The sequence below is a fragment of the Festucalex cinctus genome, chromosome 20, assembly GCF_051991245.1.
Source record: "Festucalex cinctus isolate MCC-2025b chromosome 20, RoL_Fcin_1.0, whole genome shotgun sequence".
Classification (NCBI taxonomy): Eukaryota; Metazoa; Chordata; class Actinopteri; order Syngnathiformes; family Syngnathidae; genus Festucalex; species Festucalex cinctus.
This window is the reverse complement of record NC_135430.1, coordinates 10,782,315-10,807,633: the sequence shown is the minus strand read 5'-3', so window position 1 is coordinate 10,807,633 and position 25,319 is coordinate 10,782,315. Positions and strand designations below refer to the sequence as shown.

The 25,319-nt window shown below is 41.8% G+C and overlaps 1 protein-coding gene across 8 annotated transcripts in view; it reads left to right on the top strand.

The window, feature by feature from the left end:
• Positions 1-74: 74 nt before the first annotated feature.
• sulf1 (sulfatase 1) overlaps positions 75-25,319 on the top strand; it is a 66,403-nt gene continuing 41,158 nt past the window's right edge. For 2 of the 8 annotated variants that reach the window (XM_077508642.1, XM_077508637.1), the window contains exons 1-4: positions 92-2,292; positions 2,852-2,933; positions 3,007-3,084; positions 3,174-3,238. The gene's annotated coding sequence lies outside the window, so the exon portion shown is untranslated. Of the gene's footprint in view, positions 2,293-2,851; positions 2,934-3,006; positions 3,239-25,319 lie in introns of all 8 variants that reach the window. The other 6 variants (XM_077508638.1, XM_077508640.1, XM_077508645.1 and 3 more) reach the window with 6 other exon arrangements.

Here is a 25,319-nt window from a genome sequence, read left to right as displayed (position 1 = left end):
GTACCAAGACTGACCTGTGTGAGGCAGCACTGTACCTTAGGGCAACATATACAGTCAGAAAATACAAAGACGAAGAAAGCTTACTTATTAGCTTTCGTTAGAAGAACACATCAGAACAGGTCTCAATCACAGAGTCTGGTAAATAGTAAACATTTTTTATTACTGACGATTATCCAACAATCGGACCCTATTATCCAACAATCGGGAAATATGTGAATTCGGCTCATTTATGTGATAGTGTGTAACATGTAGCTACGATTGTGACCCCAAATTGTTTCCAGAGCAGATCAAGGATGGGGGGAGGGAACATTGACTGTAAGAGGTTAAATTTTCACACGTAATGGGTGTGCAGACACTCCACAAACCCAAAAGTCAAATGTCCATAAAATGTCTCTTTTATGTTTACTTATTTTCTTTAGGGGGTATATTTTTATTTCAGTCTTTAGAAATGCAAACAATCCATTTTAATCATCCAGAAAGGGATTGTATTGGACCTAAAAGGTTCCTCTGTGTATTTGTTTGTTTTCCTTTTGTTTCCCTCTCTGACAGCTTTCCTTCTAGAGGTCGGAAGTCCCCTTTTGCAATACGGCTTTGCTAAAAGAGGATGTCGCAATGTGTGTGTCTGTGTGTGGGAGTGTGTAAAGTGAAAAGGGTTGCCAGGGCGGCCAAAAGCAACTTGTTTGCTCACGTCCCGACCTGCAGAATGGACGAGGACACAGATGGGGTTGGGGGGGGTTGAATTTCTTTTTCTTCTGACCTCAACTCCATTGCGTGTTTGGGGAGACATGGAAACCTCGGCAGGGACAGGCAGGCATCCGGTTGAACGCAAGAAGATGTCTGAATAGAGTGAAACGAGAAGTGAAAGTCAGGGAGGCGGGGCGGGAGGGATTATTGCGATGAGGTCAGTATAATGCGAGTTGTCTTAAAAACAGCTTTTTTTGGATACCGTTGAACCCAGTCACCCGCTAATCACAAGCACGGCTATGTGGTAGGTTGATATAGCAGTAGCGCTGGGTCCAATACAAATCAGCTGAGTCCAGGCCTTGACCTCTCGAGGCAGCCATAAAACTTCAAAGCCCCCCCGACTTAAGAAATCATCTGGCTTTGTTTCCCCTCCATATTTGCTTCCCTCTACGTCTTCTTGTGGGAACCAAGTGCATCCCTGATATTTTCCGAGAAAAGAACTTGAAGTATACAATACCCTGGTCTATACTGAACCTATACAGTGGAACCTCCAATCTGTTTCAATAAAAAATGTCCCATTGCGGGCAATTATGTTTGGAATCTTTTGAAAAACTGTACAGGCTCCAAAGTCATCACTTTTTGAAAGTTCCCCGAAAACGAGTAAAAAGCCATTTTAGTAAATGTAACTTTTCGATTGGTGCCTAAAAGTCTACATGTGCCCGCGGTTGAGTTGTTGTGCCAGGTGATGGAGGTTCATGTATCACAAGTGTGAGTCTGAAAGTGTTTAGGGTGGCGTCTGTGATCCCACAGAGCAGTTGTGACTTGCTGACAGGTGTAGCACACCGGAAGGTGAAAGTTCACCGAAGGATGCCTCAGCGACACAAGTCTGGAAACGTTTCTAGACGGAGTCTGACAGCGTACTGTACTCCATCTTGTGTTGGTAGCCTTCAAAGCAAATGTTGCTAATGCTCAAGAAACATTTCTAGACAGAGTCTGACAGAATACTGTACTCCATCTTGTGTTGGTAGTCTTCAAAGCTAATATTGCTATGAAACTTTTCTAGACAGTGTGACAACTTACTGTACTCTTGTGTTGGTAGCCACTATAGCTAATGTTGCTAATGATAATGCTCAAGAAATGTTTCTATTTGGTGTCTGACAGCGTACTGTATCTTGTGTTGGTAGCCTTCAAAGCTAATGTTGCTAATTGTTGGAGCCAATATCTTGTTGAATTTAACTTTGTTTTTTGTTTTTTTATGTTTTTTTTAAATGGGAATTATGCCACCTAGTGGCCAGGTGTATTTAAAACAGCACCTTTACACGCAGCCTCATGAAGAGCCCAGTTGATTGAACCAGGTGCGCTGATTAGGAGTGTGGAAACGTTGTCAAACACAGCCTACGGGCTGTTTTGTTTGATTTGATTTAGTGGCTACAGTTGATTTTGATAATCGTATTTGGATTTGATGACCTTGTGCACGCATACACACACAACAGACATATAAAATCAGCACAATTACACACACACCCACACACACACACACGTCTGAACAAAGAAGAAAGTCCAGTCAAGGAAAGACAGTGGCCAGAGACTGAAGTCAACTGAAATTAAGTAAGTCAAACAAATCTTTTATGTCTATGTCTATGTTGCGTTGGCATAATCTCCCCTTAGAAATGAAATGTGGTTCTTGTTGGCCTAAATTAATTGTTGGAAAGAAAATTTAAGGCTACAACACTAATGCTAATGCTCAAGATCTTCAGCTGGGTGGGAATGGGAGCGCGCCACGAGGAATTAGAGAGTAGAGGTCTTTGACGGTGCTGGATTATTAACTTTACTGGCAGCTGTAAACATTTAAACATTTTTAACTACTTATACAGCTGTTTAATAATGACACATTTGCTACCATAGTTGAGCATATTGGACTGAGTAGACTGTACAGAATGATACCAATTCACTGTCTCAGGAAATTGATACCAAGTGACCATTATGGGCATTGTAAAGTCAGACTAACGTTTTCCCTCGATGCGCCAGCTCAGACAGCTTGACTTGGCCCCCTGATTGCGAACCCTCCAGGGACCCGCAGAGTAGCGATCATATTCAATGGGAGAAAGTTCGACACAGTAATATACCGCCTTGTGCCCCCCCACCCCTTCTCTTCTTCCTCCTCCAGCTGGCCAGCAGATGGGGGAGGACCTGTCGGCCAAGACGGGGAGAAAGGGAATGAGGAAGAAGAGAGCTGAAAGTAAATGATAGTGAGTGATAAGTACAGTTGTGGCCGACGTGTGCTTAGATAGTCCTGACTTTGTGTGTGCCTTTTGTTTACAGGTCCTCACAAAGTGCAGGAAAGCACACCATGCGGGGGACGGTGATGACGATGTCGGAGGATGGGCATTTGAAGGGGAGGTCAGCTTTGCGCTTGCTTATACTGTATGTGTTTTTCCAAATGATCCCCCGTCCTGCGTTTTATTTACTTTTTTGGAGGCCCTTCACAGAGGAAGCCAGCGGGTGTGTGGAAATCGACATGGACTTGTACGGCTAAGATTCATATAAACATCAGGTACTCATATCACCAGTTGAGAGGGTTTCTCTGTGTGTTTGTTTGTTTTTTTAAGTTGTACACACAGATGGTAGCAACAGGAAGTGGGGGTCATCGTTTAATCTCATAGTCTACGTGTATTATGGATGGAATTATAAGTGAAATGTAGGGCTGGCTTTTACCAATGAATTCATGTTTATTTAAAGGGATTGTTTTTAGCAGCTTCCGTAGTTCAAAATGTTTCACCGCTGATGTGTACTACTTATACCAACAATGGCTGCAAACTGAGCTATTTCATGGAAACAGTGTGTGTTGCCATCATAGCGCTTGCTCGCTATATATCGCAACTTTCCATCTTCACATTGGGATCCCAGAGTCATTCATGTTGAAATTTGGTGAAGACTTGGTGTCCATTCATACGTTGAAAACGAAATCACCCATTCATTTCTCCGCCCCCCCCCCCCTTGCTTAATAAAAATCACATAATATAAAGTGCCTAAAGCATCATAAGTCTGTTGTTACCTGCCCATTTCGTTATCAGAACAACAATGACGCTTTAAAAACATTTAACGCCGAGGATGATTTAACACGCAGTGCACAGACTTCCTGTCTTCACTGTTTAAAACATTGACCATGATTGCTTCTATACTATTAAGCCTCCTAATATGCTTGAAAATCTATGAAAAAAAAATCACAATTAGGATTAGTTTATCTATGTATTGGTAGGAAACAAAGGGTTAATTAAAAACACAACCAGTCATTTCTTCATCCATAAGCAACCCATACTCCAAAAGTACTTCTGTGTTGAATTTTCATCTAACCCAAACACAAAAAGGTTATTCTAGTAAAATAGGTCATCAAATATGCTTGTTTGTGGAAAAATCTCTTCAAGCCATTACGCTGCTTAATGGATTTTTCTGCAATGTTTAATAGTGGTGACCTCACTTGCCCGCTTCATTTAATCCTGCATATTTTGTCTATTTTGTTTGCTTTGACCATCAGGCAATCAACCTTCTCCCTCAGGTGTCCATTTTTTATTTTATTGCAACCCGCTACGCCTTTTACGGCGACATAAATGACAATGACTTGTCATCTGGCTTCCTCTCCCTCCGCCTGCCTGCCTTGTTCTCAGCCGTACCTTCCTTTTAACCCCGGGTCTATAAAATGCTAATTCTGCCTTTCAATTGTCTCTGGCGCGGACAGTGAACTGACCGTGAGAGAAACTGCTTGCTTCATGTCTTGTTTGTTCCATTTCTCCCAGCAAGGCCCTGCTGGTTGTAAATATACTGTAGGTCTGCTTGTGATAATCTTTTAGGTCTTGCCGGACCTGACCTTCCACCACTGGTATAGTCATGTACTGTTGTCTACATTTTTATAGCAGTTTGCGCTGAATGACATTTTTGGTGTTAGGAAATGGGCTCAACAATTTAGATGGCTTGAATGGCTTGTTGATTCGGTGGGTTTGTGTGCTTTCATTTTCTATAACGATGGCTACTTCCTGTCGGCCCACGAACGTGTACCTTCTGCTAAATGTGTTGTTTGTTTTTTGATAGCCCGCAATGTACTCCATTGGGTTTTATGCCCGTCTGAGCGGCGGGTCAGAATGCACTAAAATAAACTAGCATCCTTTGGGGATTGCCCATAAAGCTCAGTAGCACTAAAAAGTTGTGATCCCTCTTGTCTCTTGGGGCCACAATGTGAATGGAAAATTGAGTTGTTCTTTGGTGTCCAGTCTTTCACAAGTCAAACACACTCCAGGCCGTGTGTCATACTGTCATCGATTTAGTGTTAAACCCCACCAGACTGTTTTCAATTAGACAAGACTGGAGGTGTAAAAGAACTGTTGCGCCATTACTCTTAACAAAGGACGCATTGTAACTCAAAATTGTTTCTAAAATGTCCCCAAAATACTGACTATTACCAAATGCTTTTGTCACTACTGATGCTTTGGCATCTGGAAACAGTTTTTTGGATGTACTTAGATTTGTGTGAAAATAATCTTCCAATCCATCGTGAACCTGTGGAGAGTTGCTAGCTAGAGGGTGTCGAGGACGAGTCTTTCGCAATGTCTGTTCACTTTTGGTTTTCCCTCAATGAACTTTGCCAATAATTACCACTCGAACACTAGCATAACTCATCAGCACATTTATTATTATGTTTTTTTACAACTTCTTCTTGGTTACCGGCATTCCTCTCCGGGGTGCAGATTTCTCCCCGTTAGCCACATGCTCAACAAAGTTAAAAGACGCTCTCGCCTTGAATTGTTGTTTCCAGAACATCTGAAGGGGAAATACCGGGTTTCCGCTTGCGAGTTTCTTAGTCCCAGTGGCCAAGTGTTTCTCAGGCTCTGAAGGCACTTGCGAGATGTTGTTGGACTATTGTGTTGCGTGTGATTAAACAATGCTTTGAACGTGTTAACGGGCTTTGTACTTTGACTGGATTTCATTTACCAGAAACTGATTGGAAATGACTGTTACCAAATACTTTCCCATCCAGTGTGTTGTGATTGTTTTCTTTGACTCCTCTTTTCTTTCTTTTGACTCTTTCAAGTCATTGACAGTCTTAAATTGGTCCTGAAACCAACGGCCTGTCTGGCCTTTCTCCCTAACCACACCAGGCAGGTCCCTCGTGAACGCTTGTCTGGCTTTTCACAGCCAGTTTTTGGGAGCGCCCTTAATTTACGAGTCATTTCCTTAAGAAAACATGCCGTCTGGACAAGCCCTCATCTAAGGATGCTTATTTGGGGGCGTTTGATTACAGGGGAAGGCCGATTGACAAAGGCAGCTTGTTAGGACTGATCAATTTAGTCTGGACAGCGCCGTTTAGTTGATGGGGAGTCGCTAAATTCAAAGCCCAACTGAGACTGATTATTGCTGTTGTTTTGCCATTAATCATTGCACAAGTTGTTTTGAATACCATACCTACCTATTAGCGAAATAGCTGTCACTTAAGTTGTTACAGCTCATCATGTAAATCCTGTTCTGGCAATATTTCATTATTTGGCACACTTAGTTGTTCGTGGCCTATACTACTCTTGCAACACCAGCAAGCTCGTTGGGAAAACTTAGAAAAGTGCTTGACCTCTCAACTTTTCCTGGTCTTATGTTCCAAAATATGAGTCCAAAATAAATACATGAGTAGCCTGTATAAAGATCAAAATGAGTCTTTATTTATTTAAGGAAAGCCATTTGTATGCATCTGTTGGCGAAGTTGACTATTAGGGGAAAAACTTTCTATTCAGTTGTTATAGTTCATCATGGGATCCTTTATGGTAGACTAAGATGATCCAGTGCTCTGGTAACCATCGATCTTTAGGTTTCACCATGTAGTTCACATCTATTGTAGTTATCACCCAGTCCTTCCTTGCAACACCAGCATCTCATTGAAATAGTATGAGACCTCCAACTTTGTCTGTCTTTCCCTTTCATAATGTCAACCATCCATGTCACCAGGTGGGTTCAATTTCCTTTCCACCTCAAATTTATTGGGCAGTTTAGCATCGCCCTGTGTAGTGCCATGGGGTCTAAATAAACACAGGAACAGCCTGTAACGCTGCACTCAAATATTCTGAATTAAGTCAGCTTTTATTGGACAGCAAAAGCTAAATGTTTGCAGTGATTCATCGCAACATAAAAGCCTTCACCAGGTGTAGCTGGACTCCGCTTGCAGTGGATTGTAGCCATTTGTTGTTCTTACGTCGAAGTGGTATCGTTCATATCTATATGGGGCTCAGATTGTGGTTGTGGCCCTCAGGTTATAGTGTTCCGTCATCACATCTGGTTCTTCTCAGGGGCTCTTTGTTGGAAACAAACGCAACCAAGTACCTGCGAGGATCTGCTCCATCTATTGTTGTTTCCTGTTGTGAACTGTTGGAAAAATATCCCTTGATGAACCCAGATGTCTTCTGCAATACTTTATATAGAATGGCCATACTGTCATAAAACCTTAAGGCAAGATGATCTTTTCAGATGACAGCGCAACAAATTGCCAGTTTTGCCAGAGAATTCCCGTCGCGCCCCTTTTTATTTTGTTCTTTTTCTGCTGCGGCCTTTTAATAAACCTGCCATAACAGCTGTTTTTCAGTGATGATGGCCTATTAGTTTACCGCCTGCGTTTTACTGAGAGTACTCCCCTTCCCCACCAAGCCATTTGTGGTTTTGTAATCTCACTTTTCAATCTCGTAATTCATGCATCTCTGCCGTGGTTAGTGTACAGCAATTAATTAAGGCACTCACCATTTCAAAAGGCTGTTAAGAGAGAGCTAGCACGGAGCGCAAATGCCGAAAGGGCATTTGTATTTCGAAATTCTATGAACGCTTCTTTATAGTAGATGATCTTTGCTTCAGTTACGAAAACGGATAAACAAAACTGACGCATTTAGAGATTAGCTGTAATATGTACCAGCACTGTTCGGCAGGACCGTTGGGTTCATCGGGTTTATCTGCACCTCCCGTTACAGATGTTTCTTTGAATCCACCTTGACAACATCTGCAGCTCTCTGTAAACCCAACTGACCACCATTTATATACACTCCACTACTCTCTCTCCTTTTCATTTCGTAAGTACAATTTCAGAAATGGCCAAACTTACCCCCAGTACCCGATAGGACTTCATGGGGAAAAAAAAAAAGGATCCTCCCTCAGGGGTTTCATATAAAGAATGTCTTTACCATTGCAGTACATATCCCATCTGTTGCGTTGCCAATTCAATAAGGTATAAAGTGCAACAACAAAAAAAGGGCACTCTTGTGCCATGGCAGCACAACACAGATGTTTATCAATAGAAATAGTTTACATGTTCTCATAAATTTCCTGTTGTGCACGATTAATGACTGACAACCAGACATGAATTTGCCTGGAGGAATCTGTGTCAAAAAGGAAAGAGGGCAGTTTTGTTTTTCCGAACAATACCGGCTTTCTCGTTCCCTTGTGTTCCAACCCCCACTTTCTCGCTCTCTCTCCCAGTCTCTCACTTCCGAACTTAGATATTTCGGTCTTTGGGGGCAAGAGGGAGATAGATCTACTTTTTTGACATTTTGCCCTCCAGCTGAGGCCCATAGGCCCCCTTCTTTTCAGCTACCAGCAGAACAAGGTTGCTACTTGTCCTAGAATCTCGGTGCCATAAATCAACAGACGTGCTAGACTTGGCATCAGACAGTTTTTTTTGTTTTTTTTTTGGCCCACCAAATAGAGATGTTGACTGTGAGCTACCAGTGGCTTTGCTTTGTCAAATGAATCTGGAGAATGCCATGCGGCTGTTGGTGGAGATCCAATTGAGTGCGCTGCAGAGCATCGTTTTTCAATACATACAAGAATGCATCAAGACCTGCTCAACTAAAGAGTCCTGACAGACAATTTATGGTCATATTTTGTCCCAAGATACTTGCTTGTCTACTGTTTTTACATTCAAGTCTAACCCTCCCAAGATTTCGTCTTTGTGAAAGTACGGCAGAGTGTTACAAATGATGCATTAACTTACGCCGCCACACACTGCTTTTTACTTAGAGATGTCAGATTAAAAGTAGTTTAACGATGTGCTGGGAACATTATCTCCTGCTGCAACGACGTGGCGATAGGCAGTATGAATAATGAGCCGAAGGAGACGCAACAAGCAGATGGTATTCCGATCTCGTTTTTTCGTTGAGCTCGTCCCGGCGCTCTGCAGCTGTGAGGTCTGCGCTACTTTGCAGCACGTGTAGCGTGGAGCTGTCATTTTAAAAAATCTTGGAGTCCACGATGGCCGCCGGTGGGTTGTCTGTTCGGGGTAGGGCTGGGCGATATGGCCCAAAAATAAAATCTCGATTTTTGCAGTCATTCAGGACGATTACAATTTGAATCGATTTTAACCTAATAAATCCAACAAACGTTTACTTGAAGGTTTCATTTATTCAAAAATAATTCCAGTGCAAAATGTTCAGACACCAGTAACGTATACTGATTCTAGATCAGTTTTAACACAAAATTACATCACATAAAAGCATTTGGATGTAACAGAACAGAAGAACAGCTTTTAATCATCCAGAAGACAAAATTCTTCCACGATTTAGCAAAAACGATTCGATTTTCTAACATGACGATGTATCGAATTAATTCGATTTATTGCCCAGCCCTAGTTCGGGGTACTGTGTGTATGGGTGTGCAGATGCTTCAGGCCTGCTTCAAGACTGCCATATCTGAGGTGTCACAGATACGTCACTTTGTTTATCAAAGATGGTAACCCTACTGATTTGGAACAAAAGGGTGATCACCTGACTGCTCTGATAACATAAACTAACCTAATAACCCTGCCATCAAGTGACTTTCATACATTCACTTTTTTTTTTTTTTTTTTTCCCGTCCCGGAGTGTGAATCGAAGTGAAAATGATTATCTTCAAGAACTGCTGACGTATGCTAAAAAACTTCCTGCCTGGGATATTTTGCACAATCGTGGTCGGTTTTCTTTCAACACCTCAGTTGCAAAGTTACTACAAGAACCAAGTCAGTTGAGATGACAGCATTGCTGCGATTTTTTTATTTTATTTTTTCCACGGGAGCTGTACAACTTTTCCTATTCGGGCTGCACCACACCAGAGGGCCGTTTGTCAAAGCCGTGGCAAGAAATGACTGCTCACTCCAGTGAGTTTGATCCCCAAGTGAGATAAGGACAGGCTTCATGAGATTGGATTACCCCCACTCCCGCTCCCTCCTTTGCGAGCACGGGTCTAGAGCGTGATAAAATACCTCCCATCTCCTCCTCCGTGATGTATAATGTCTAATCTTTTCCATGCTCCTATATCCTTGGTGCGGATTGGGTGTGTTATTGCAGCCTGACTACAGCTGGAACGCTTTTCCAGGCCAAACTGAAGGGTGTGAATGAGCAGCTGACCCATAATTTCGCATTCCAACTTTAAGTGTTTTGAATTAGCCCCTGCAATTGAGCGGCTTTTGAATCTGTCTCTGTAACTGATGTCTTTCTATTGCTTTAATGTTGGACTACAGTACACTCGCGCTGATATGTATTTGTTGGCCGTTCATTTATTTATTTATTTTTTACTTCCCTTCCTGCGTGTCTGCAATTTATCAGGCTAAAATGACCTGGATCCTTTTCCTCTCTGCTATCCCTCTGGACTCATTACATCTTAAGATGAAGTCTTTCAGCATCTCACAAATTTCCACAATCTTATTTCCTTGAGCTCTCCAACTCCATTTTGAAAGACCTGTTGAGCAACTTTTTTTGGCGAGCTCCGCACTGTTAAATACCCCAAAAATAAAATCTCGACAACATGAAGGTAGATGAGAGCTCGCAGCCACTTTTGCTTGTCAACATGTGTTTTTCCTTTTCCTCGCTGACCTCAAAGGATACCAGTAACGTTAATGAAAGCAATTTTCATATAAAGACGGCCTTTTTTTAGCATCAGTAGCATTTTGGACTCTGAAAAGCGGCCTTTGAAGTCGCCTCTGGTTATTTTTTTTCTGCTTGACAGATCAGAGCGGCTTCGCAGGAATCTTGAGGGGAAGTGCCCCGCTGCCCCAGGTAAACGCTAACTCGCAACTAAGCCGGGATGTTTTTGAAAGCTAATACAGCAACTGCAGAGTTTGGGGGGCCATCTGGACAATTTGCCTTCTTGAAAGAGATGGTGGGCTTCACTCGTGTCTAGTGGGACTTGGGCATACACGGTGAGAATTAAGCATGGTTCAAATTACTTTGGAATTGGGGCCGATTCCAAGTTCTGTTGGATTTTGCGACATTGTGCTGTGGATTTGCAAAGTTATGGATTGATCAATCTGAGAGCACTTCAGTTGTTAGCTTTTGGCTTTTAGTTGAGTGTTTTACTTAGTTGACTTGTGAAGATGGAATCTGTTTTGTACGGAAGTGTAGAGCTGCCAATGTGGAGTAAACATTTTTGGCTGGCGAGTATGTTCGAACATCGTCGCAAGTATGTTCGAACATAGTCCCAAATGCGTTTGAACATACTCTCAAATGCTTTTGAACATCATCACCGATCGATTGCTGGGGTACTCAAGTGCGCAAGTGTAATACCCCATTGCATTATGGGGTGAAAAATGACGAACCTAAATCATCCACGGCAGACATAATAAATCGTTAAAGTTATGAATAAACAGTTTTTTTGTCTACTTAATTTTCTAATGAATTGGTAATGTGGCCCAAATGCCTAAAAAAAAAAAAAGTTTTGTTTTCACTCACGAATGCACAAATACCCCGTTAGCAAGGTATGCTAACTTTGTAGCATGTAGCCTACATGTACGTTCGAACGTATTTCAATACGTTTGAACATACTCGCTAGCCAAAAATGTTTACCCCACATTGGCAGCTCTACGCTTCCGTAGTTTTGAGATTGTTAGACCCAAGCAGAGTGCCGCTAGTAAAGTTGTTGACCAAGGCTCTCCGGGCATGTCTGACCAATCCGCACTCCTTTAGTTGGAATGTTGAAATTCTCATTTTGTGTGTGTGTGCGTTTTAAGCATCCTCCATTGCACCTGGGGAGTTCTTTCGACCCCAAGAGAACAGTAGGTATTGAAGGATGAGACATGGTCAATTTAGCTGCCAGATGAGTGAGGTGTATTTCTTTTTTCCTTTTTTTTTTTTTTTTTCTTAAGCCTAGGAAAATTCTTCTTTTCTCAGTCCAACCAAGAAAAAAAAAAAAGAAGGCAAGGAGGACAGCGTTTCAAAGCACTCGCATTTGGTTTACCCCCTGAAGGTTTGACGACAAATACTGCGGCTTTGTACAAAATGACAGAAAGACGTTCGTTCCCAACTGATGCAGAGTTGGTACGTCTGCTTCTCATTAGGAAGGATGTTGGGTGAGGTAGAGGGATTACTAGGTGGGAGGACTTGCAAAAGAATTAATGCCATGTTTGTGCCCAAGTAATCAAAATTGACAGAAAACCAAAATATTCTCTGGAAATAGTACTGTGTGGCTCACTTGCACAGATTTATGTAATCATATGATTAAAACCAAACCATTTTTATCTTTTTGGAGCAGGATCTGCAACCAGTTTAGTGTGGGACTTCAAATAGAATAACGCAATTAATTGACATTTTTGAAATTAATGAGATGAAATGGAAATAACATTGTTCCAAAACAATTCTTTTGTTGTCTGTAGATTATCTACAGATTGTCAAAAAATGTAACGGCTAGTCGAAAACAGACCCATAAAACTATTGTCGTGGTTTCATAATTTTTAGTATATTTTTGTGGTATAAATCTTGCTTTTTACACAGTACGGACATAGAAATACAACAAAAAAGCAAGCAAGTAAATGTTGACTTAACCAATTCATAGAGTTTTGTGTAGAGATTGGCTTGTCTAATATTGTTCATATTTTTGACAGTGTTTTCTAACAAGTGGTTAAGATTTAACATTATCCGTATGGGGCTTGGCACAGTAACGCAGGCATCATAAAATATCTTTTTATTCAATGCTGGTGTTGGATACTGTATAAATGCAGACCTTGCCGTTTAATCATGCAAATGTCTGACAATAATTTGCACTGCCGCTCACAATGTTCATTATTTGCGATGGAAGCAGACATTGAATTATATTGTTTATTCACAAACGGCTGAAACGTCAAGCAAACTTCAGGTATGGCTTGAGTTATTTTGGGTGTCTGATAAACATGTTTGTATTGTATATTGAATTTCATGTCGTGGTTGCCAATTATTATTATTTTTTTGTATTGCATGTCTCCCAATGTCAATATCCTGCAACAACTTGATCGGGCTATAATTTTTTAACCATTACAACAGAATCTGTCCATTATCAGCACGCCATCTTTACCTCAGGGCTGGGTGCGCATTGATGATAGATTGGAGTATCTTTGCTATAACAAGTACTTGGTGTTTTGCCTTTGGGCTTTGGTTCACACAGAACCAAGAGCTGATATCTGATAACCTTCTCCTATCCAATGGACGGCCAGAGCAAACTTGCCACAGTTGTCAGTAATGATCGGTATGCGTCTGGGGAGACCGAAGCTGAGAGCTCCAGCCGGACCAAAAAAAAACAAAAAAACTCTCCGGTGTTATTCTCAATCTGTTCTCTTCTACCACCTGATGACAAGTCACTACTATACTAATTGTATTTTTTTTTTTGGTATCTGAAGCTAATTTTCTGCCGACTAATATGTCGATTTGTTTTGCATTGAGTCTGAACATGTTTGCGCCCCTCGGGGAGTTATTTGACTTCAAGATCAAGTTTTCTTTTGCTTACCGGTTTTGACTCACAAGCTGGGATTCGCAGCGTGTTTGTCATGATGGCATCTTCCACAGTTATGAAGTAATCTCTTACCATAATGCTTTTTTTTAAACATCTGCATTCTTGACTTATGGCCAATATCCACCTGTGTCATGTCTTGGTCTGAGCATATGATACCCACTGGTTTGAAACAGTATCTTCAGGTCTGCTTGGTTTTCGACCCACCTGAGTCGAACCAATCATCTCCTAGCATGCCCTGGTGCCTTGCTCAGTGTTGTCAACCAATCATCTCCCAGCGTGTCATGTACTAATGAAAAATGGCAGGGGTGTTCTGTCCACTTGTGTGCAGCACATGTATACAGTATGTAGCCTACATGTACGTTTTTGTTTTTTTTTCAGTCACGGTAACCGCAGCTTGCTTCTATTTAAATGCCTCATACATTTGAACATATTGGCTCCATGTCAAAGCATGCAGGATGAAGCCAAGAATGCCACGTGGATGTTTGTAATGCATTTGTTACCGTAATCACCAGATGGATCGAACTGATAAACTTGACCGCCACTTAAGGAGATTGCGGCATTGCTGACTGCATTTTCCTCTTCTGTTTTTTACTGAAGAGGCTTGAGTTGAGAGCCCATGACCACAGCGTCATACCAGTCTAATCCCTGACCTCGCTGACTTCTCAAAGCCAGGTCAAAGGTCCTCTGACCTTCCCCTTGACTCTTGATGACACACAATACATTGGGGTCAGGCTATCTGCGAGGAACAACAGGATATTTTGGAATACAGCAGGCTTTTTGTGAAATGTGAATTAGAACCGCAAAGCCACTTCACTGATGACGGATTATCACTGATTACGTTCCTTATTTGTAACTTCAAATAGGGATAAAATTGGGTGCCTATCCTAGATTACTTTGGCTGGATTGGTTGCCAGTCAATCGCATGCAAACGGAGTTTCCGGACGTATGATTGGAACCTACAACCTCTTGCGAACCTTTCCGTTCCTTTTCATCTTTAATCTTGCTCGTCGTTTGACCACAGCCATTTCCGGAATAGTGGTTTTAGAATATGATTTTCTACCTGGAAGCCTCCAGAGATTTGTATTCCCAAAGCGACCTCGTCTAAGCCGCCGCCCACGTTATTTATGGGCTTTTTAGATTCAGTCCGCGTACCGTTTTGATTCCAGCTTCAGCTCAAGTAGCGGATAAGTAATGTGTGGCGAGGGCTCCATAAAGCATTCGACGTGCTCGATCATGGCGAGTCTGCCACCGAGTGGCGTTATTTAATCTTTGTCAGGAAATCAAATTCAAAAGTTCCGAGTACGGTGCAGTTCCACGACTGTTGAGTTCATTATGAGCAACTGCACTCATACCCGGTCATTTATCAATCCCCTCGCAAAACATTTGTGGCTTTGAGTTAGTTTTAAAATCAGGGATATTTTGCTCTGATTTACGTGAACAATTTCTTCTGGAAAAAGAGAGCTGGACGTGTAAACGTTATGACGCGAGCTCACACTCCCACCTTTTATCCTGTTTGGAAGCCATGCAAGTTCGGTCGTTCCATTACGGATGTTCCCGGGATCCTTTGGCCATCTGGACCCGCACAAGAACAGGATATGAAGCATCAGGAACTAAGAAGTCCTTCTTTTTCGGATATGAAATCTCCAAAATGAAACTGGAGATTCTCCATCCAGCCCCACTTTTTCACCTGGCCAACACAAACTGGGTTTGATGTTTTTGTTTTATATACTTTCCTCCCCCAGTTGCCCCTTTTTTGGTTACTTGCCTTCCTTCCTTTCTGTAAACATCATAGCTGTGCACTTTATCAATACGAGTCGAACCATTCAGTTTTATGTGACAGTGTGTTGGCTTAGCCGTATAGCATTCACTTGACAATCTGTGCAGTATGTGAAAATGGATCCATTTACCATACATCTGTATAAATACATCGACTCTTTAGCGCTTCAACTTTTCACCCTGTCATATGTGTCTGAGGGAAAGAAATGCAAAAAATACCTGTTTTTGACACCGCAGGAAATTTATGATTGTGCTCATCTACAGAATCACATTTAATGACTTCATCATGAGCGTCCTGCCTGCAGGTTACTCAGGCATTGGTCGAGCAGCTCTTAACTGCAAAATGTATTTACTTGGAAATATGGCGAGGCTGTGGTACAACACCTCAGCCGTACAAGTGGTTTCTTAGATGTTAGAGCACGCCATTAGTCCGTTAGCGGGGCCTCGTTTTAGCTAGCAGCAAGTACCGCTTCATATGTATGTTTTGCCTTTTTCTTTTAGCTTTTTGGCAACACCTTTTCTGAAACAGTTGTCTGTTTGTGTTGTTTATAACCAGAAGGGGCATTGGGTAAAGAAGTAGACAAGACTACCATTTGAGCTTCTCACGTTAGCTCGCTAACTATCCCCTAGTGACTTTTCACCATTTTTTTTTTGTGTTATGTTTGTCCTCAGTTTAAGACGGAGTTTGACGTAGCCCTGAATCACGCGTAACCTGTAGTATTGGATGAAAAGCACTTTTGAGGCCATAAATAAAAAGCAATGGCTTGACAGCAGCACATATAGATGTGTTCTGTGGAAAAAGAAATACAGCTGGCCCCATCTTTTACCAAGAGAAACCATAGTACCCAAGGAAAAACAACCAAACAGACGAACTGGGAGACTTATGATGTGTCAGTTATTTGTCACATGGTCATCACGGGCAAACTGTGTGGCCGATAACATTTCAAGGCGCCAATGTCCACTCCAATTTCTTTGGAATGGATATTTATTTGTCCATCTAATATTTATCTTTAGGGCTCCTCAATTCAACCCTTTCTGCTTTATTTGAGTAACTCGTATCACAGTTTATTTTGTCTTTGATGACCTTGTTCCTGTTGTAAATCTCGTCGTCAGAACCCGCTGTGTGATATGGGATAGTTGTATGCGTCACACACGCACCCCACACCCACACACATTTTTTTTTTTTCCTGCCTTCGTCATTGCGGCAGAGATCTTGCCCCATGAGGGACGATAAGCTCTTACTCACAGGATATTCGGAGTTCCTTGACGAATTGTTTTCGCCAGCATCCTCTCTGTCCTCTGCAGTTTATTTGTTCAAACAAGGCCATCTTGAAGACAGAGAGGGAAATATGATGGTAGATTTTTGTCACGCTATTTTTTTTTTTTCAAGGGGGGGGCATGCAGTCTGCTTGTTGCTTTAGACACATACGGAACCCCACAGAGTAAACAAAAAAGCCTCACTACCATGCATATTCATGTCCGTGTACACACAAACTCGCTCACGCTGTGAAAGCAAGCTTGGCTCTTGCGAAAAGCGTGCTGTCCTGGACTGGAGATGTTGACTGCCAGCCAAGCAAGACGCTAACAAAGTGATGCACAGGAGGCCTAAAGCCCCCCCCCCCCCCCCCCCCCCCTCTCTGTTCCCCATGGCAGCCGAATAGTACACACTGGCACAGAAAAAGCCCTTTTCGTATTCCCCATTCTCTGCTCGTCCTTTTGTCTTTTCACTTTCTCTGACTTGGCTGCCGGCGGGCAGTTGATTCCATTCCTGCGTATGAAAGGAAATGATGTGCTTAATTGGATTATTGGGGGTTTTCTTCCAATGAGTGCTCACCCACCCACACAGCCACGCAACAGAGTTTTCTTCTAAAGCATAATATCCGCCAGTGCCTTTTGTGCCGTCTATTATGTTTCACTTTTCATGAATTTTCCCATTAGCATTTTGTTTCTGTGGAACCTATCCGCAGTCATTTACTTGGAAAAAAAAAAAAATTGTACAAAACGTGTTCTTATGCTGCTGTATGTTGGCTGAAAATCCCCCTATTCATGGTCATTGTACTAAATGTAATCCTATCTAACTTTAAAAGATAGAAATGTCGAGCATAATTGTGGTCACGGCCTACTGTTTCTTACCGATATGCGGCATAAGAGCAGGTGTAGCAACTTGGCTCAGGTTGATAGACCGCAAAGGTATCCCGAACTCAAGCTGGCATCACAGGAATTTGCACCTGTTCCAGAGACTTGCTTTTCTTCTTACCTCAGACTTTAATCAAAACTCCTGAAACAGTATCTACTTTTCATCTCAGGAAAACAAATGTTTATATATTTTCCGTTGGATGCCAACGACACACACAAAACATTTGTCTGTCTGTCAGATTCTGGCAAGTGCTCCGGGGCCTTCGTCTTTGTGGTAAGTCCGGCACGTTGGCAGTCGTCGCCGCTTGTCAGTGGCTTCTCTGGTTGACTGAGCGTGTCCAATCTGTGGCGGAGGCAGGTCGTCGAGAGAAATCAATCCAAGTTGTCCGGTCGGGAGAGGATGTATTCATTCCAGTGTACATTTATTTATTTAAGTCGGTTGCAGTGATCAAAAAGACTTGCCGGGCAAAATGATTGTAAAAGTTGTTGCCAGTTGAATATTGGCCGAGGGCTTTGTGGTGCAACTTTTTAGGCCCGGCCAACACAACCATCTACTTTGCCTTCACGCTCTTTAATAGCTCATCTGTTTCTTTGCCTCAGCAGGAATGTCCTTAGATCGGGCGCTTTTAAAATGTGGCCAAAATCCTAAACTGCTACTACCGCAGATTCCATGTTAGCTCTCCTTTGGCTTGGCTGCGTCGTGCTCTTTTGCTGATTGCATGTCGTTGCGATGGTTGTGTGGCCATCAGGTCTGTTCATTAACCAGCGCTCTTTTGCTGTGATGGATCGTCCTGCTACTAAGTCAACATGTAGCGATCTAAATGTCTCCTTGTCTTTCTCTCACTGAGCTTCCAAAAGAACGCTCTTCTGATCATGGCAAAGTGCCAGAAATAAAGCCTGAGACGATAAACGAATGGCCTCTGTACCTGACGCAAATCCTTCTTCCACTCCGCAACAGGCTGCTTTGTGGGATTATTTTTTTAACATTGCAGAGTACTTGAGCCCTTCCTTCCCAGGAGAAGCTGTTCACCTTCTCACCCGAATGGGATTAAGCCGAGGCGGACTTCCAGAAATCCGACATTCTGTGAAGATGGATGGAAGGCGGAAAAGGAGATGGAGGTTACGACAACAATTACCGCTCTTTGAACGGCGTACAGAATTGTAAAAGGAAACAAACACTCGTGGAGCAGATTGTTTGGATACCCGGGAGACTGAGCGGAGTCTTTGGTGCTAAATAAATGATTTGCTAAGGCCTCGTTTACTAGTGTTGATTGGTGTCCTGATTTCCCAGTTAGTTGCTTATCTTTCCCATCTTTCCACTCTCACTTAACAGCTTGTGCTGTGCTCGTCTGGTGGACACCCATGGAAGGCGTTAGTTGTTTTGTAAATTTGACAAAAGTGACAATTGGAGTTTGGTTCAACTTCAGTCTAAGCACTCCCTCAAGGCGTTGCTTGACGACCCCCGATCCCGATATCCATACGTGACTTATAGTTTTTCATCTCCTGTCCGCACCGTGAGAGAGTTCTATCTGCCGCATCTTAATGGTTTACAGCGCCGGTTCCCAGCCATTTTAGTGTGAAGTCCAAGGCGGGCCTGTATCATTTGTCATCCTCTGAATGAGCAGATCATGGACAAGGATGTATTTTTTTGTTATCAGTTCTCACTTTCTCTCCTAGCTGTTTAAAGGGTCTAATCCTTTTTTAAAGATAATTCCCTCTGGGTGGTCTTTCACATTTTGACATTGCAATGAACCTGTTTTTTCGTGGTGGAATATGTTGGAGACCCTCTGAGATATAGAAATCATGACTTTTTAAGGTATTGCAGTCTGTCCCTGTGAATATGGAGCTGAGAAAATCGAGTGAATGTGAGCTCTGTTTTTCAACAACTGTGTGTTAAGTATTTCTGGCATCTTGTCTCTTCTGATGGTTGTTGTTATTTGGGGAAAATCTGGATGTACTTTTTGGGTCCAGTGACATCCAGTTATAGTCTCCGCGCTTGCTGAATGAGAAATGTGGACGTACCGTAAGTGTTTGCACCTGTTGATCAATCCCCCAGCCAAGGAGATTATGTTCTTATTGTTGCCTCGTCCTCTTGTTTGTCCTGCTCTAGGAAATCTGGAAGAATGTTAGTTTTTTCTGAACTTTTGCTGAACCTATTACTTTTCGGTACAGATCAGCTTATCTTTTTTTTTTTGCAGTAAATTTGGCAGATGTACACGCTCGGTGGAGAGTGACCGGGCGTAGGCCAAAGTATAAGAACATTACATGCTAGACAAACAGTCGATAGTTCCCTTAAGGATTCTGCTATTCTGATTTAGGGAAAACTGGACTTGTGAATACATTGTAGGGTGTTGAACGGCTTTGATTTGGCTATCATTATTGCAGTAAAGGTAAAGTACAGTGTCACTCAAGGGGTTTTTGATTTACAGGAAAATCTTTTAGTGGAATTCTTGTATTGTAAAGCATTATGCGATTTTTAGCTCAGTCGTGCGATGAAAATGGTCACTTGGGTTCAATTTCCTCACACTTTTCTTTCCATTTCCCTTAATATGACCACAGTGGTAGGGACTGTCAATACAAACGGCAACAAACGTGCCACATTTTAACAGACCTGTAAGTCCTATCATCATTACCCGCCGATTGATCTCAGCTCCCCGTTAACGGCCTCGTTATGGGCTAGCGTATTCTCTTTTAGACTGTTAGCAGATAGGCCGTGGAAGTATGGTATGCGTCACTCTTGTATTTAGAAGCATCTTTTTTAATTAATTTGCCAGGGTCAGCTCCCTTCTGTAGGTAGGTCTGTTTTGACACATGGTGCAGTAATATGCATGGCACAGCGGGACATATTTTCCCTGCTTTCACTCCGTCTTATTTCCTTGACCCCAACAGCCCCGCCGTGCCTACTGTATTCATATCTCCCGTCTGTCTTGCCTTTCTCGTCTTTTTCACTTGTCCCATTCATGATTAACTGTGCGTGTCCCTTCCCGGTCGCCCGCTGTATCCTGCTTTTTTTGCCTATACCTCATCTGTGCTTCGCTGGCAGGAAGTCGACATGACACTGATTCAGCCCTCTACATTGTCAGGGGTTCTGGATCCAGCAGGACTTCTTAACTTTTAGTAATGCACATATTTTACAAGGAAATCCCGCAAAAGGATCATGGCCAGTTGATGTTGAATTTATCCTCCTATAACCAGCGATTCACAGGTGGGACATGTCATCGTACAGTGCAATGTGAAAGGGGCTAATTGCTGTCAACACATCCGGGTGGGAGAAGCCTCTTGGCAGCGGGGGATGTTATTACATGCTGGTGGCATGTCCCACCTTAGTTACGGCTCAGATGCCACCTCCTTAAGCTAGGAAATTTGAGAATATAATTCAGCCCCACATTCCACGGCATTCCCAGGGAGAAAGCTGAATTTAACAGGCAGTTTGAAGCAGCCGTATCAGGGGTCCAAAGAAGCATCAGGTACTGAACTTCAATTAGTCCTGAATTTCGGAATTTCGACTCGCCTGTCTGCTGCCATCGCCGGACTGTAATGGTCTGCGGCGGAATGAAATGTACAACTGCGTGTGTCAGAGAATACAAAAATAAGCTGATTTGCCTTACTAACTTTGGCTATTCAAATTGCTGCTAGTCTTAAAATATTTATACCGTTAATTGATCAATTTTGACTTGACTTTCTTCATAGTCGACTGCAAAAAATATTTAGAAGTTCAACCTTTATTTCACACCATGGAATTGCGGAAATACCCGGACAGAGACCAGATACAATCCAGTCGTACTGTGCTATGGAAGACTATATCCATTTGGTGTCTTTTGCCTTATACATAATCGCCTTATGACAACTTTGGTGCACACCATCAGCTTTCCCTTCAAGGAGCTGCTTGCCACCACCCATGTTAGAAGGCCACCATCTATCCCCAAGCATACGCCGTTCCGCAGCTATGACACCTCCATTGATGTCATTGAGTCTCAAAGAAAAGGGCTAGTGAAGCGAGTACTACCCACCCAACCGCTTACACTGGCCTCAATCTGCACCTGCAGGCCTGGCAGAGGGCAACCACGTGGAGATAGTGGAGGTCCAATCGGAACGGATTATTCCTCCTGCAATCAAGCACTCGCTTATAACTTGAGTCCATTTTACACTACTATACTTGTCCACTGTGACAAAGTGAAGGAACGTTTCGACCCGATACCGAGTCCTTATCCTTGCCGGCATTTTCGTGTCTGATAACACTTTCTGTCCTCGTGGATTTATGATGTTTACAGATGTGCTCAGCTCCTGGAAAAACAGTCCAGATCTCCCTAGCCCTCCATCTTTAATCCAGTAAAGAGCATAGGGATTTGGCAGCCCCCCGGCCCCTGCCTGAAGTCGCTTTGGAAACCCCTCGGCCGTGAGAATGGGGGGGTGTTGGAAGTGTGGGCAGGGGATGTGTGGAGTCCATACAGTGGGGTGGGGTGTGGCGGGTCGGGTGCACCCCGCCTCACTCTCCATCCCCTTTTGTGAATTTAGTTAATCTAATTTGAGTCCCTCAACACAAAGTTTCTCTCTCCTGGTCTCTTCTTTGCCTAACACCCCCCACCCCCCACCCCCACCCCCCATTTCAAACATCAGGAAAGGCTGGACTAAGTTTCACGCATTAGCGGCGAAAATGCGATTTGTTTGGTTTAATTCAATATCCTCGTAGGAGTCACAGTAGTAAGTGGAAGCACCACCTGAAAAAGTGAGGTTCAAAGATGAAGCCGATACAATCGTCAAGCACAAAAATGGGTTATATATATATATATATATATATATATATATATATATATATTAGGAGAGCCGAAAAATGGGGTTTGTCCTCCAGGCGGTGTGCGATATTAAGTGTAATAGTATGGTTAATAATTTCACACATTTACATCACTTTGTCACATCCATCCATCCATCCATCCATCTTCTAAATGCATCCGCTGAGGTAATGAAATCTATCAATTGAGTATTAAATAAATAATTTATATCGATGGATTAAATTAATACTTAACTTATTAAATAGGTCCACTATAGTCATTAGATATTCAAAAATATACATTTTGATCATTTTATTCAATATGTTTAAAAATGTTATACTTACATCAAAATATAAATATGGTAAGTTAGTAGTTTATTTCACACTTGATTTAATTAGTAATTAAATGAGTTCACTTTTTAATTAATTAAAAATGATCTGTTATTTGATTGTGGATTCATTATAAAATGGACATTTAAAATGAAGTTAATTCACATTTAAATTAAGAACTTCTGTTTAATTCCCATTTTGTTAAAATGACTTATTAAATAGATGGACAATTACATTTTATTAAATGTAACATAAATTAGTAATTTAAATGTTTGTCTTTTTGTCACATCACGATCATGTATTAGCATGAACGGTCGTTTATGTATTTATGATTAAATAGGTTCAATATAATTTGGATGTGTACTCTAAATGTAATCAATTGGGACAATCTAAATCACACAATTTGATTCATAGTTTATTTCACATTTTAGCCACCATACAATTTAATTATCTATATAATTGGCATTGTTTTCTCAGCTATTGATCATTTTTTATTGGCTATCAACAGGCTTTGTTTTGACTGTTTTTGGGAATGAGAGGGGGAGCCAACTTTTTGGGATGTTAATAGGGGGCGTGTGCTTCAAAAGGCTTCCGAGCTACTCGTTGACATGTTTGAGCTAATTTGAATTTCACAAAGGCCTTCTGACGCTGCCCACAGGATGCAAATGGTGCGCTGCTAAGAAGTCGAAAGTTACCCCCCCCCCACACACACACACACCCTCCACCTCCCCGCCACCCTTTTGCCATCTCGCACCTCTGATTAACTCACTGTGATGCCGTCGGATATCAAGCGGGTATTAACTCATTAGGAACGTCGCCTTTGAAGTCGCTCCCGGGCGTCATCTGGGTCTCGTAATCCCTTTTTAATGGCCCAGTGAGTGGGACAGTGGTTCAACAAAATGATTTAATTTGACAGCCTTTCTCACCTAATGCACCTTTTCTTGTGCATGAACGAGTGGAAAATTGGCTGATTCATTTCGGAAACTAGTCATTGTTCACTCGTGGTTGAGGCGTCGGGTCAAGCAAGACCTTTTCTGACTTGCGTTTACAACCTCAATTCAAATACTAGTTCCATGAAATTGTATTAAATTATTCCAAAATGCTATTCTCTGAGGGTGTGAATTGCCTAGTACCTGACGATTCGATTCGTATCACGATTCACAAGTCACGATTCGATTCGATACCGATTAATCCCGATACGAATTTATAAGTCGATTGTTGCGATTTTTTTTCATTCAAATTTAGAAAATACTAATCAGTAAGCGTGTAGAGTGTAAGATTTATATGAAAATGTATTATTTATTTATCTGAAATTTCAGTCTTATAGAGGTTGTAATCTGTTTCATGTTTGAACAGCATTAAAATAAAATATTAAGGCTTAATGTTCCGTTCATATAACATTCTTCCATGCTCAAGGTGTGAATCCTAACCCGAAGTCAGACGTTTTGTTGAATATTTTTCCATTAAAAATGGAAGTTTAAAAATCGATTCACACACACACAAAAAAAAAGGCAATGATGATAAGACGTTGAATCGGTAAGACTACCGAATGAACAATTCTGAGCTCTTTAAAAAAAAAAATAAAAAAAAAATAAATCGTTTTATTTTTTTTATTTTTTTTTATTGAATCGATTCGAGAAATCGCGCGATGTAGTATCGCGATATATTGCCGAATCGATTTTTTTTAACACCCCTACTATTCTCTATATTTTGTAGCATTTTTTTGTGTTAAAAATTCTTTTTTCCTGGAAACATCAGATGTAGCGACAGGCCTAATTTTTGTGTAATATTGATGGTTTCTATAATTGTAATGTGATGTGATGGTGGTATTAGTCAGTGCCACCGGCCACTGCTGTTAACACTCCACCCTGACTAGAAGTGTTATCAATCCGTTTCCTCCGTCCTCATCTTCCTTGAGCTTTGTGATGTTAGTGCCCCCCAAAGCTACCGCCCCCTTCCCCTGCCCCTCCTTCTTTAACTGGAGGCAATAAGGTGATGAGGGCCAGGAATGCGGCCGTGGAACTGTAAGGATTTATCGCACGGAGGTGTGAGGGCCGCCGCCGCGCTGCGGTTTCACTGTGTGCAGATGTAACAGTTTAGTGCCAGCAGCATTCCCGCCATGGGGCCAATGCCTTCTTTTACGGCTTCGCAGTTTGATTAGGCAAGACCGCAAACTGAGGGGCTGTTGATGCTAGACCCTTTTATTTTTAAAGTATTTTTGGGGGGGGTCTTTTGATTGTGATTTTAGCACAAATGTCAAGAAATTAAAGATGGGTCTGTTTGATTCATTGTTTTATGACACTGGCTTTTGAGTTAATATGCGACACCCCTCTTATGAAGTAAACACAAAAATGATTCAAATTCAGCTTTCTTTAGCATGTAGCTCTCCTTATTAGAACAAAAACAGGCCTGCTTGAAGCACAATTTGTAAGACATGAAAATCAGCACATTTCTGTGAGAACGTCCTTAAAACTAATTTCAATAAACAGACCTTTTAAAGCATTTTTTAATGACAATCATTGTTTCAATGCCAACCATTTTAAGCACACAGAATCCTATGCTGTATTCCCACAATTTGTGAGGTTTTCACCCCAATCAACGCGGCGCCATCTTTTTTCTTACATCTTTAAAACAATAGTGGTATCATTTTTGATCACATTGTGGTTTACTAAAGCGCCAGCTTTGTTGTTTTTGAGAACGATTAGTGATTTCCCTTTTTCGATAGCATTGTTGTTTCGGGAAATGATTTATTTATTTATTTATTTTTAAGCCAATTGTGTTGCAATTTTGTGGAAATTATTGTCGTTATTGATATTGCTGTCACTTTTGAAGCAAATTGAGAGCATTTGCTCTTTTTTTTTTTTTTGTTTTTTTCTTT